The sequence below is a fragment of the Balaenoptera acutorostrata genome, chromosome 10, assembly GCF_949987535.1.
Source record: "Balaenoptera acutorostrata chromosome 10, mBalAcu1.1, whole genome shotgun sequence".
In the NCBI taxonomy this organism is placed as follows: domain Eukaryota; kingdom Metazoa; phylum Chordata; class Mammalia; order Artiodactyla; family Balaenopteridae; genus Balaenoptera; species Balaenoptera acutorostrata.
Window position 1 is genome coordinate 18,132,835 of NC_080073.1, and position 15,622 is coordinate 18,148,456.

The window sequence follows — 15,622 nt, forward strand, 5'->3', positions numbered from 1 at the left end:
ATACTGCTGCCCGTTGAATGAAAGCCGTTTTTACTTGAAAGGAATGTCAAACAAATAATGCTTATTCAGACCAAGAAAAATTGCTAGACATTACCTCAAAAATGAACAAGTGAGTCTATCACTTGAAGAAAATCAACTGCAATATTGGTGGCCATTGATAAGATTTCAACTTCAAAATAAAAATGTAAAATCTAGAAAATGTTTGTTCTTCACTGTGAGCTTCAAAGGTTCCTGATACATTCCCAAGACATTTCAAAACCTACCACTGTTGATATAAAAAATATTGTGACACACCCCCCCCAAAAGTATAGGCAACAAGAGAAATAAATTGAGCTGTATCAAAGTCAAAAAGTTGTGTATCAAAGGACACTATCAGCAAAGAGTGAAAAGGCAACCCACAGAATGGGAGCAACTATTTGCAAGTCATCTATCTGATAAGGTTTTAATATCCAGGACATATAAAGAACTCCCACAACTCAACACCAAAAAAACAGACAACTCTATTTTAAAAATGGGCAGGGCTTCCCTGGTGGCACAGTGCTTAAGAATCTGCCTGCCAATGGAGAGGACACGGGTTCGAGCCCTGGTCCGGTAAGATCCCACATGCCACAGAGCAACTAAGGCCGTGCACCACAACTACTGAGCCCATTTGCCACAACTGACATATCTGCACGCCTAGAGCCCGTGCTCTGCAACAAGAGAAGCCACCGCAGTAAGAAGCCCGCGCACCGCAATGAAGAGTAGCCCCCACTCACCGCAACTAGAGAAAGCCCGCGCGCTGCAACGAAGACCCAACGCAGCCAAAAATAAATAAATAAAAATAAGTAAATAAAAAATAAGTAAAAATGTGCATGAATAGACATTTCTTTAAAGATATAGGAATGGCCAACAAGCAAATGGAAAGATGCTCAACATTATTTAGGGAAATGAATATCAAAAATCACAGTAAGACAGAACTCCACATCCATCAGATTGATTGTTATCCAAAAAACAAACAAACCCCACACACAAAAAATAATAACTACTGCCTGGCAAGTATGTAGAGAAACTGAAACCCATGTGCATTGCTTGTGGGAATGTAAAATGGTGGGGTCACTGTGGAAAACAGCATGGCGGTTCCTCAAAAAAATCAAAGAATTACCATATTATCCAACAATTCCATTTCTAGACACCCAAAAGAGGTGAAAACAGAAACTCAATCACATGAAACTCACTTATACACAATGGTAGAAACTACCCAAGTGTCCCTCAACAGACGAAGAGATAACCAAAATGTGGTATATACAATAGGATATAGCCTTAAAGAAGAAGAAAATTCTGACACATACTAAAACGATGATTAATCTTGAACACATTATGCTAAGTGAGATAAGCCAGACACAAAAGAACAAGTATTTTGATTCTACTTTTAAGAGGTATCCAGAATAGTCAAATTCAAAGAGACAGCAAAAAGGCATATGCCAGGGTCCTGAAGAAGGGATGGGCGAGATGTTACTGTTTAAAGGGGTACATAATTACAGAAGATCGATAAATGGCCAATAAGCACATGAAAAGATGCTTGACATTATTAGTCATTAAGGAAATGCACATCAAAACCACAAGATACCATTCCACACCCACTAAAGTTGTTATAATAAAAATGACGGACAGTGCTCACTTCAGCAGCACATATACTAAAACTGGAGCAATACAGAACAGGATTAGCATGGCCCCTGTGCAAGGATGACACACGAATTCGTGAAGCGTTCCATATTTTTCGTGGATGGAGCTAGAGACTGTCATACAGAGTGAAGTAAGTCAGAAAGAGAAAAACAAATATCGTATATTAATGCATATATGTGGAATCTAGAAAAATGGTACAGATGAACTGGTTTGTAAGGCAGAAATAGAGACACAGATGTAGAGAACAAATGTATTGACACCAAGGAGGGGGGCAATTGGGGCAGGGGGGATGAACTGGGAGATTGGGATTGACAAATATACACCAACATGTACAAAATAGATAATTAACAAGAACCTGCTGTATTAAAAAATGAAATACAAAAAAAAAACTACAGGCTTCTTTTTTTCTGATTATAAAAGTAATAAAGCTCAATGTAGGTATGTCAAGCAAAACAGGAAAAATATAAAATCATCGGCAATCTCACCTCAACATGACCATCATTAATATTATTAATATCCTCCAGAGAGTATTTATGAATTTTCATATGCACTACTTCTTTCATTTTATGTAAATGAAGTTTGAATTATGTACATTTTCCATTCAACAATGTGTCATTCACATTTCCATTTTCAAAATATACTGACTTTCGTTATTCTAATGGTTCAGTCCACTGAATAGATGCATGACAATCTCTTACTGACATATATATATATGTGTGTGGCCGTGTATTTCGTTTATCTTTCACAGTTAATGCACTAAAACCTATATTCTGGTAAACGTTCTTGTGCATACCAATTTATATTACCAATAAAGGTATATGCAAATACTTCTAAAAAAAAATGATGGACAATAAACAAGTGTTGGGGGATTTCCCTGGTGGCGCAGTGGTTAAGAATCCACCTGCCAATGCAGGGGACACAGGTTCGATCCCTGGTCCGGGAAGATCCCACACGCCGCGGAGCAACTAAGCCCCTGCACCACAACTACTGAGTCTGCGCTCTAGAGCACGTGAGCCACAACTACTGAGCCCATGCACTACAACTACTGAAGCCCCACGCGCCTAGAGCCCAAGCTCCGCAACAAGCAAAGCCACCGCAATGAGAAGCCCACGCACCGCAACGAAGAGTAGCCCCGCTCACCGCAACTGGAGAAAGCCCACGCACAGCAATGAAGACCCAACGCAGCCAAAAATAAGTAAATAAATAATAAATTAAAAAACAAACAAGTGTTGGGAAGGATGCAGGGCAATCGTTGACGGGAAGTGCAAAATGGTGTTGATGGGAATGCAACCTACACATTGTTGATGGATGCAGGGCAATCGTTGATGGGAAATGCAAAATGGTGTTGATGGGAATGCAACCTACACATTGTTGATGGATGCAGGGCAATCGTTAATGGGAAATGCAAAATGGTGTTGATAGGAATGCAACCTATATACATTGTTGATGGGAATGCAAAATGGTGTAGCCATTTTGGAAAATAGTTTGGCTTGGCAGGTCCTCAAAAAATTAAAGAGAGTTGATGTGTGACCTGACAACTTACTCTGTTAAATGACTGAATTACATCGTATGTAAATTTTACTACTATTATTTTTAAAATATGGTGAGGGAGATTATCTAAAGCTAACTGCATGACTACGTTTTCCCTCCTTTCCCTAGTCTTCTTTGGGAAGGGGAATTTGAGATTTAACAAGCAGAGGCAGCATATTATAATCTCTAACATACCTAATATTAATTTCTGAGTAGTATACAATTGTCAATGATTACTCAAATTTATCTTTAAATTTCACTAGACTCCCTACAGTCATTTAACTAATACTTACACACACCAGGGGAGGGTACTGAAATAGCAGTCTTACACTTTTCATTTCTTAAATTAAGAATCTTTTTGTAGTTTTAATAATCACCCACTAAGTCATAACCTGTTTCATTAATTAGAATTTCCATATACACATGGGTTTCTTAACCCACCTTTCCACTAACTGCTTGAGAATCCACCCATGACATCCAAACAACAGCAGCAACACATTAATGGGAATAGGGAGACAAGGAGTGATAGAGACCAGGTAAAGCAAACTATGAGGAGCTTCAAAGACTCTAGGTCACCAATTCTAGGTCAGATGGTAACTAAGTCCCATAAAATGAAATGAATTACGTACAATTTGTATTTTAAGTTCCAAATGTATCAAGCACAGTTACTCTAAATCAGATCCAATAGATGCAAGTCAAATTCCTATGCCATATATAATTGAAAAAATGCTTCTATAAAATGTGAAAGATAATGTTTTTGATGTAACACAACTGATAAAAACAAAAGCAGAAAATGCTTCCCTGAAAATTATGTAATGTGAGCACAAAAACAGGCCAAGAGTAAATCAACTAAAAATTTGGCAACAGAAATAATTTTCTTAGGAATGTACTCACAGGACAAGAAACTACAAAACAAAAACAAAACAAACAAAAAAACCCTTATTTTTCACATGAAAATAAAATTATTCTAAACAGATGCTCATGAAACATAAACACGTTTTCAACTTTAGAATCAACTCCTCCACATAAAAATTTCCTCCAAAAGTAAAATACATACTCAGAATTTAAATCTACTTTGCTAAAATTAACTCGAGAATTTACTGAAATTCATTACTCATTAATTTTTTTAAGTAACTTAACCTCCCTTCACTTGCTTTTCTTCTCTTTCCCTTCATGCAGTTTCTCCTCTACGAAGGCAAAACAACTCTCATCACTAATAAATATATCCTCCTTCCAAACACCACACTGACCTTTTTCTTCCACAGGAACTCTCAAGTACTAATAAAACAAACATGTTTCCCTCACAATTCTCAGGTTAAAGGTATTTTTCAGAGACTCAAGAGCCAAAAATCCATCTCTTATTTCCCAGCTAGTTCTAGAACATTTTAGTGACCAGTAGCCACATCTTAACTTGTTGCCCCTTACAGTTCCAAATTCTATTAAGATTACTTCCTATTCAGACTAATTGCTTTCCACACAAAATCTGTGTGGGAAGCTAACAGAAGAGAGCACAGGAGAGCCCTACACTATCTCCAACGGAGAGCAGATACTGTACCATTTGTAAACAAAGGGGAATATGGAAAAAATGAATGAATGAAAACAAAAAGAAAATTAATAGGGCTGATCACTGACACAAGGTGACAGGCTTTGAATCAGGAGACTTAAAAGTGCCATAGAATTCAGTCGTAACTATCTGACTGGAGCAAACAAAGACAAGTAAATTTAATCTGAATACTGAATTACGTGAGTGATAAAGATGGGCAAAAATCAGAACACAACTGCTTACACAAAATCTTGACATTTTTAAGAACTTCCTTTAAATTACAAATCACTAGCTCAGAAAACCTCTACAAGTGGGGTCCCAACCAAGAGAATATTCCTTGCATAATTTATTTTGCATAATTATACCTTTAAAATATATTATACTTTATCAATTAATTGAGCAAGCATTAAAATGTCAGTGGAACAGAGAGCCCAGAAACAGACCCATACATAAATGGAAACTCAGTATATGGGAAAGGACAGATTTTTCAGCAAATAGTCTGAGAAATGACAGAGCTACTACAAACTTTTACTACAGTTTAAAAATTTAAAAGATGTCTGTTCCCCCCCTTTCTGATTATATAAATAGGACAGTCATCAGAAAAAATTACAAAACACAGAAACAATGAAAATTGTCCATAATGTGCCCAGTAGTCTTACTAAAGTACATGTTTAGTGTATTTTTTCACTAATATTTATTTATTTAAATTGGGTATCCTTGATTAATATCCCTTTGTTTCCCTACCTCATTCACTGTGGGTATTGTCACGGGACCAGTAGTCTCTGAAAGTAAGATTTTTAATATGTATCACATATGGTAGTACCATTATTTAATAACCACCATTTTAAACAAAGAATTTAGGTTTGCTTCCAGCTCATTACAATTAAAAATAACTGTGTTTAATATCCCAATAATAAACTTTGTCGGCATCTGTTTATTACCTTAGGATAAATTCCTGTAAGTGGAATTACTGAGTCAAAAGTATGAAATATAAGGACTTTTCATACATATATTCAAAAGCCCCTCAGAAATGCTGTACCACTTTATAGTGCCATCAGTATAGAAACACCTATTTCATTCCAGTATTACATGCTTTCAAAACTCTTGTATATTTAATAGCAGAAAAACACTTTAATTTGCCTTTCATTCATTGCAAGTGAAACTGAGTATTTTTACCTATGTTTACTACCCACAAAACATTCCTTTTGGGTCTGAATAGGTCCTTTGCAATCCCTCATCCTGTAGTCCCTCAATTTTGGCACCACTGACACTGTAAGCCTGATAATTCTTTGTCAAAGACGGATGTACTATGAACTGTAGAATGGTGAGCAGCAATCCTTGATCTCTACCCACTGGAAGTCATTAGCACCCAACCTTCAACTGCCCCCCAAATTCTGACAATAATAAATGTCTATAAATATTGCCAAGTGTTTCCTGGGAGACAAAAAGCATCCCCAGTTAAAAACCACTGCCTACTCCACCCCTTTAAAATTGTCTTTTTCTTACTCTCATGGTATTACAGAAAAAGTAAAATTACTATGTAACACAAGTATGAACATAACTTTTGCATTCTCATTTTGTACCAACTGCTGCAAAAATAAAAATTGTCTTCATATGAATGTTGAAGTGACACTAAAATATTTATCTAATTGTTCCTATGTTGAAATTATCTTTGAAATGTCATATATTTCTTTGCTCAGAAACTCATATCTGAAGATGGAATGGTACCTGCTCCAAAGCAATAAAATTATGACACAAATTCTGAAGGGTAAGTATTTGGCACTAAAAGTGAAGTTTTCAAGTTAAGAGTGCTAAATATCTAATGATAATTATACACAAAAAGGATCCAATCAGATGGAAAAGAAAGCTTCAGCAGGTAATGCTAACGTTCAGGTAATACCTTAGTGCAAACTTGGGTTTCTTCTTTGGCAACTTGTATATTCGTGATAAGGACTCTAACATGTCTAAAGATTCAAGTTGCACTCCTCTACTCACCCATCTCTCTCTACCAATTAAAACAAAAAGTTCAAGAAACAGTGTGTTCTGGGTTAGCTTGATTTATGCTTAACTCTTAGCTAAACTTTGACCCTTTTTTGAAAATCTTTCTCAAATTTACTAACAGATCAACATGGATCCTTCCCTTCCACACAGACAGTTGAACCAAACAAGTATGAACCAAAGATAGATCTCCTCTAACAGTATGACTCAGGCTGAAGACAGCCGATTTAGAATTCAGAGGGTACTAGGTTTTTTTAAATAGCACTAGTTTAATGGCTGCAGTGGATCTACCCTCCTCCCTGCTACTAGAGAGTAACTCTTCTCATCCCATTCACCACTGATGCTATCACTTCTTCCATAATCCATTTGATACTAATGCCAAACTGCCATCAACAGAGATGAGTCCATTCTTCTACCACCACATTTGCCAGAGCCTAGGTAGGCCATAGGCCCTTTTTTCATTCTACAAACTCACAATGTAATGTCAGTGTCAACAGCAGTTAGAAAGCCCAGAAACAATGTAAGACATTGATCCTTAACAAAATTAGTTTGAAAAACAAGATACATAAACAATAAATAGAAATAAAACAGCATAAACTATCAGATGCAAAGATTTCAGTGATGGTATAATAGAACAAAGAAAAAGGAGAGATGAAATGTAGGTTTAGAGCCATCAAGAAAAGCCTTCAGGACAAAGTGAGACTTTAAAAGGTGAACCTTAAAAGCATGAGTAGAGTACGGAAAAAGGAAGTGGGAAAGTATAGGACTTAAACATAGAAGTTTAATACGGACAAATGACTTTTTCAAACTCAGCACTACTGACAGTTTAGGCTACAGAGTTCTGTATTGTGGTAGGCTGTCCTGTGCATTGTAGGATGTTCAGCAACATCTGCGACCCCTACACTGTGATGCCAGTAATCCCCACCACAAATGGTGACAATCAAAACTGTCTCTAGACCCTGACAAATGAACCCTGGGGTTGGGGGGAAGGGAGGCTTGCTCCCAGTTGAAAAACACTGCAATACACAATCTCTTTTGTTGAGAATTACACTGGTTCCTGAAAAACAGTAAGGCTGGCAAAATCAGAGGTGCAACACCAAACTCTCAAAAAATTTGAAGAATAAAACAGCACGAATATATATATTTTAAGAGACAGAGGAGAAATTCTAAAATGTACATGAGTCATTCAAAAAACACTCATTAGCATTAAAATCTATCTCATGAATCACTTCTAGTCGTACAGGAAAATGCGCTGTGGAGATATGATCTAGAATTTATTTTTCCTCGGGTGTAGTCTTCTGTTGAGAAAGGTGAAGGGAAAAAAAACAACAAACAACAGCAAAAAGTCCTTCCACCTGGACCCAGATATCAATTCATGTGGTGCAAAGCAAAGGAAGCTTTAAATACTCAAGTTTTTAAAGGAGGTTGAATGAACATACATAAATGGTTTTATAATTTGTTAATGAAATATAAAATGAGTTAACACAGCAGTGGTGGTAGATTACTGTACATTTTAGTACACAGTGTTTCATCCTGGAGAATCCTTTCAGAGTTTGAAGGTGAAGCTCAAAGTGTCTTTATAGTATTTGCAATATTGGCTTTTTATAGTGTGGTATGTGTCTATTTTGTGCTATTCCATTTACAGATTATTTTTATTAGCGTTTTGAAGTATGACCCAGAGTTATGCTATCTTACAATTACTAATAAAGATATAATTATTTAGAAAGCATTTTTCTCTATCTACATACTCTCAAAACAAAGAAAAAATAATAACCACTAAAAGCATAGTATCTACTGAGAAAACAACTTGTACTCTAATCCAAGAACTGTCTGAACATGTGAAAAACGAACACATCAACACTGAAATGGATAACCCTTCCTGAGAATCTCCATCTGCATAAGATGAAACTAAGAAGATTAACTGTAAATTTTTTTTTCAGGGAAATGTTTTTAAAACAAGTAACTGACTAGCCCAAAGCTAACATCATGCTCAGTGGTGAAAAGCTGAAAGCTTTTCCTCTAAGATCAAGAACAAGACAAGAATGTGCACTCTCACCAGTTTTACTCAACATAGTACTGGTAGTCCTAGCCACAGCAATTAGGCAAGAAAAAGAAATAAAAGGCAACCAAGTCCAAAAGAAAGAGTAAAACTATCTCTATTTGCAGGTAACATTATATTATGTATAGAAAACTCCAAAGACACAACCAAAAGACTGTTAACACTAACAAATGAATTCAGTAAAGTTGCAGAATACAAACTCAAGATAGAAAACTCAAGTGTGTTTCTACACACTCATAATTCACTACTGGAAATAGAACTTAAGAAAACTATCCCATTTACAACAGCATCAAAAACAATGATACACTTAGGAATGAATTTAAGCAAGGAGGTGAAAGATCAGTACACTGAAAATTTTAAGACACTGATGAAGGAAAGTGAAGACACAAACAAATGCAAAGATATTCCATGCTCATGGAATGGAATAATATTGTTAAAATGGCCAAATACTACCTAAAGCAATCTACAGATTCAATGCAATCCCTTCCAAAATGCCAATGGCATCTTTCAGAGAAACAGGAAAAAAAAAATCCTAAATTCTTATGGAACCACAAAAAACTCTGGATAGCCAAAGCAATCTTGAGAAACAAGAATAAAGATGGAGGCCTCACACAATCTGATTTCAACTATATAACAAAGCTATAGTAATCAAAACAGTATGGTAGTGGCATAAAAACAAACAGATCAGTGGAACAGAACAGAGGGTCCAGAAATAAACCCATGCATGTATAAATACAGTCAATTAATTTTTGGAAAAGGAGCAAAGACTACACAAGGGGGAAAGGATAGTCTCTTCAATTAGTGGTGCTGGGAAAACTGAATAGCCACATGCAGAAGAATGAAACTGGATCACTATCTTATACCTACACAAAAATCAACTCAAAATGGATTAAAGATTTGATCATAAGACCCAAAACCATAAAACTCTTAAAGATGATTTTTTGGATCTGACTCTAAAAGCAAAGGCAAAAAATGCAAAAATAAAGAAATGAGACTACATCAAACTAAAAAGCTTCTGCACAGTGGAGGAAACCATCAATAAAATTAAAAGACAACCTATGAAATGGCAGAAAATATTTGCAAAGCAGATAGCTGACAGGGTTAATATCCAAGATATACAAGAAATTCATACAACTCAATAGCAAAAAAAAAATAATAACCTTATTTTTAAATGGGCAGAGAATATGAACAGATATTTCTGCAAACAAGACATTCAAATGGCCAACAGGTACAGGAAAAAGTACTCAACATCACTAATGCTGAACTGTACACTTTAAAAATGACTATATGTCAATTACATCTCAATAAAGCTAGCGGAGAATGATTAAAATGGCAAATTTTATATTATGCATGTTTCACCACAGTAAAATAGAATATAAATTTAAATAGCCATATTTAAAAGATACTACTTTTCAAACTGAGAGAGCCTCACAAAGGTTGACAAACAGATTAGGGATCAGACATCATAGTAAAACTGCATAATTCTGGAATCAAAAAGAAGATCCTGCAAAACTCCAGAGATACAACACAGGTCACATACAGGGCTTCAGACTTAACAACAGTGCAGGAAGAAAGCAACAGGAAAATGCCTTTAAAATTCAAAAAAACCTCTTTTCAACCTAGAATTTTGTACCCCATCTATCCATTTAAGTAAATGGGTAGGGGAAAAAAAACATTTTTGGACGTTGAAAGTACAAAAAAAGATGTATTTCCTATCATGCTTTCTCTCAGTCCACCAAAACAATGAAGTAAACCAAGAAAGAGCATGTGACATGCTATCAAGGAAACTAAAGACCCAAGACGAGGAAGTGAATTTCAGAAAAATGATAAAGGCAGATTCCAAGAGCGGAGGAATAAGGCAGGTCTAAGAGCAACCACTCCGGAATGGAGCAGTTAAGAAGGCTCCACAAGAGATTTTTTAAAAATATAGAATTGGTAGAAGACCTAATATGTCATATTTTGCAATGAGATCTAAACAACTAAAGTTTGGGGTGGAATTAGCCATAAGTATACAGAAAATTAAATGGAAAAAATAGCATTCACTGAGACAATGAATGTAACAAATGCTGAGCTGACCAAATTTTCAATATAATTATACTGAAGACACTGGGCAATGGAAGTGAGAAGTATGTATGTCTGAAGGAGAGCAGATAAAAACAACTAAATCCTCACTGCGATTATTATGAAATCAATAATTAATTCTAAAAATTTAAAGAAAAAGTGATTTTCTAAGACTGTAACTTAGAAATAGGCAGATTAACACCCCTTCCCCCAAGAAAACAATGATTTTAAAGTGGTTATCTCTAGGGAATAGGGGAAAAAAGGAAAGCACACAGAAGACTTTTTTTTGTTCCCTTTGTTACATTAATAAATTCCCTAAATCCCGTGCATGTAAAACTTCGATGAAAGTAAAAATCACATGGTAAAAAAAAAAAAATTAAAAAGCATTGGTGGGGCTTCCCTGGTGGCGCAGTGGTTGAGGGTCTGCCTGCTAATGCGGGGGACGCGGGTTCGAGCCCTGGTCTGGGAGGATCCCACGTGCCGCGGAGCAGCTAGGCCCGTGAGCCACAACTACTGAGCCTGCGCGTCTGGAGCCTGTGCTCCGCAACAAGAGAGGCCACGATAGTGAGAGGCCCGCGCACCGCGATGCAGAGTGGCCCCCACTTGCCGCAGCTAGAGGGAGCCCTTGCACGGAAACGAAGACCCAACATAGCAATGAATCGATAAATAAAAATCTTTAAAAAAAAAAAAAAAAGGAAAACAAAGAAACAGAACCACATATCCCTTTAGGAGTTGATATAGTGCAGCAAGATAACCCAGCTGTTCACACTTAAAAAGCATTGGTGCTAGAGCCTGAAAGCTTGGTTGGGTTCAAATTTTAGTTCAGCCACTTTTTCATTTGTGTGACCTAAGAGAGATAACTCCAGACTCCCTTTCTTTCCCATCTCTAAAATGGAGGTAACAGTATCTACTTCACAGAACTGCTGTGAGGATTACATTAGTGTAAGCGGACTGCTTAGCAAAGTGGCTGACACCTAGTAAGCACTCAATCAATCAATGGCTGTTTGTCCTCAAGAAACTCAGGATGTGGAGACCATCTGAGTAATATTGTAGAAATATGCAGAGTTTTCCAGACGGCTTTCCAGGTGTAAGAATGGATTGGGACAGTGAGAAAGACCTCTTTTAGGGCATAAGATGGTTGGGCTTATCTTATATACTGTCACATAACAGATATATAACAAATTGAGGCAATCTCTCCAGCCTAAGAGCACTTCTAGAGCCTCTTTAATTATTCCCTTCTATTAGAGAAAGGAGAAGATTTACCCAATATTCCTTCTTCACCCATTCACAAAATTATTTCCTTTTAGAAAGTAAACGTAATATTTTAGCTAACGTAAGAATTTAGAACAGGAAAAAAAAACCCTACACATCACGCAGCTTTGTCAAACCTTAGCTAGTCATATTTTTAATAGTTCTGAACTGGAAGATATTTAAATGTATTGCACTTACTGCAAAAATTCTTTGACTCTACCAGTACGTCCAATCCATTGATCCTACCACCTTTTTACTGTCCCTCACCAACTTCATTATCAAGATTAAATTATAATTAATCATTAAACATTAGTCATCCCCTTGCATACAGCTGATTCTCTAGCCCCTCTCTGGCTTCACTGTACTCACAAAATCAACTTTACTAGTAGGTTAAAATGCAATCCCCACCAAATCTGTGCCTACACAGCAGCACACATGGGCCCAAACACAAAATTAAAGAAAAATGCACCACTATGCTGGGTTGTTTCAAGTACACTACCAGATTAATATTTTATTTCCCTAGTTTATTCACTCCCAGACTCTTCTAGGTAACTATTTCATATCTTCTCTCTCCTCAAACCCCCACTGAGCTCTCCCTCACTCTGTCACACTTAATGACCTTGAATTTCCAGAGTCCCACCACATTTATCCACCTCTAGTAGGCTCATGCACACCCCGAATTCCCACCTGTTATAAACTACCCATGTTCTCATCTACTTACATGCCAGATTCTCCATTTGCACACCTACTCAAGAGCATCACTTGTGTAATTCTCCCCTTTCTTCTATCACAAATCAACTTTTTTTTTTTTTTTTTAATTAATTTATTTATTTATGGCTGTGTTGGGTCTTCGTTTCTGTGCGAGGGCTTTCTCCAGTTGTGGCAAGTGGGGGCCACTCTTCATCGCGGTGCGCAGGCCTCTCACCATCGCGGCCTCTCTTGTTGTGGAGCACAGGCTCCAGACGCGCAGGCTCAGCAACTGTGGCTCACGGGCCCAGCTGCTCCGCGGCATGTGGGATCTTCCCAGACCAGGGCTCGAACCCGTGTGCCCTGCATTAGCAGGCAGATTCTCAACCACTGCGCCACCAGGGAAGCCCCACAAATCAACTTTTTAAATCTCTAACGGATCCTTTCCACTACCTTACAAATACATTTATATTTCTCCCATCTCAAAATTTTGTTCTTCCCTCCACTTACCCTCCTAGTTCCCCCATCATTTATTTGCTCTCCTTTGAAGGAAAACTCCTTGAAATAGTTGTCTCCCTCCCATTATCCCTCAAACCCACTCCAAACAAGCTTTCAGTCCCACCACTAAAATTAATCTGCTCTAATCAAGGTCATCAATTACCTCCATATTGCTAAATCCAACGATTTCTCACACCTCATCTTAACAGCCTATAAAGAGTACTTCACACAGTTGATCCTTTTTCCTTAATTACTTTCTGATACTGTCTTTTAACTTGCTGATCTTTCCTACTCATTGTCCTTTTCTGGTTTCACAAAATGCTCCATGCTGGAGTAATCCAAAGCTCAACCAATCAATTCTCTGTCTACAGTTGGTGATACTGTCAAGTCTGGAGGTTTTAAATACTATTTGCCCATGAAATCTCCGGATCTCCACATCCACCCATTCAACCACCTGCTCCACATCAAAATAGCATTCAGCATGTCCAACAGTGAACTGCTGGTCTTTCCCACAAATTGCTCCTCCCACATCTCTTCCCATTTCAGGTGTGAAGAAATTCCATCCTTCTAGCTGCTATGGCAAACCGGAGTCATTCCCGACTCCATTTTTTCTCTCACACACCACACCCTATCTTCAGGAAATCCTGCCAGCTGCACCTTCAAAATGTATTAAAAATGTTGACTAATTCTCACCACCTCCTGCTACCACTTAATCCATCTCTTCAAAAACATTATTATCTTCAATAACTACTGCTTCTAGTTTACTTTACCTAAAGTCTATTGTCAGCACAGCCGTTCATACAACTCTCTTAACACTTAAGTCTGACAATGTCACTTTTCAACTCAAAACTCCACAGTGGCTCCTGATTTCACTCAGAGTAAAGTCTAAAAAGTCCTTACCATGGTCCACATTGCCTACATGATTTGACACCAATCCTCTTTAACCTCTCTGATTTCCTCTCCTTGGTCAGTCTACTCCAGCCACAGTGGCCACCTTTGTTAGTCTGCAAAAAGGTGAGAGACACTCCTTCTTAAGGGCCTTTGCACTGGAAGTCCTCTGCCTGGAATGCTCTTCTACTAAATATATGCATGGCCAACTTCCTGTCTCGCTCAACTGTCACCTTCAAAATGAGGCTTACTCTGACCACCTTATTTAAAAGTACAACTACCTCTCCACCCTTAAACTCTCATTTCCCTTACCATTTTTCTTATTCTTCCATTGCCCTTACAATCTAGTAACATAATACAAAATGTTATTTATTATATTTATCTATCTGCTCACATATTTGTTGACCAGTACATATCACAAGTACCAACAATATGTATGGCAAAAAATAAGTGCTCAATAATTATTTGGTAAACATCCTGAAGCCTACTCTGGAATAATATTCACAACCCACCTACAGTGGAAAAAAAGAAATCAGAAAGAAAAATACCACTTTCCAAGCAGATTTGGGAAGTATTATATGTGCAATTGTTTTAGCAATAGGAGCATAGATTCGTATTTGAACTGCAATGCTTAATAGTAATAGCAGCAAGCACATAACCACTAATGTCAAACACTGTTCTAAGCATTTTGTACTTAATAACTCAATGCTCACAACAACCCACGAGTCAGGTAGTATTATTTCACCCATTTTATTATCAATAAAGCAACTAAGAATAAAGTGGTTAAACAACTTGCCCATGGTTCATAGCAAGTAAGTAGCAGAGCCAAAACTTCAACCCAGGCACTCTGGCTTCAGAATCTATACTCTTAATAAGTCAATACATCTAGTTATAGGTAAAGTATAAGGGAAAAAAAAAAAAAACCCCACAAATATGCATCTCTAAGCTACACTGTAGTGGGAAAAGATTTTAAAAAGTCTACTCGCCTTCAGGGAATTCACAATCTAAACAAAAAATAATAACATAACAAAATACACATAAAATGATAGAAGCAATCATGAAGTACTGTAGCAGACTAAGGCACACCTAACCCAGGGTCAAGGAAAGCTTCCCAGACCCTTAGTATATCTCTTAAAAGATGAGCAAAAAGGAAAAGAAAGGTCTTTCTTCCAAGGAGAGGAAACAATATGGGCACAGGCACTAAGATGAGGGAGCATGATCCACCAGAGAACTGTGAGTAGTTTAGGAGAGCAGAAAAACAAAGGAAGCAAAACTGGGGGACAACAAGTAGAGACATGATCATTTTAAATATCATTATAATGATCTTAAACTTTAATTTGAGCAAGGAGAAAGGTGCATAAGGATTTTAATTATGGGAAGAACATATTTACACTGTAGCACAACCACTGCTAAGAGCATAGATTAGACAGACTTTCTAGAAAGGG

At 37.1% G+C, this 15,622-nt stretch overlaps 1 protein-coding gene and 1 non-coding gene across 5 annotated transcripts in view; one reads left to right on the forward strand and one right to left on the reverse strand.

The window, feature by feature from the left end:
• Window positions 1-15,622, reverse strand: part of PPP4R2 (protein phosphatase 4 regulatory subunit 2) — a 155,290-nt gene that overhangs the window by 18,387 nt on the left and 121,281 nt on the right. The window lies entirely within an intron of this gene.
• On the forward strand, window positions 1,650-1,757 carry LOC114239175 (U6 spliceosomal RNA). Its single transcript, XR_003624373.1, has one exon. It is a non-coding gene; the product is annotated as a U6 spliceosomal RNA (small nuclear RNA).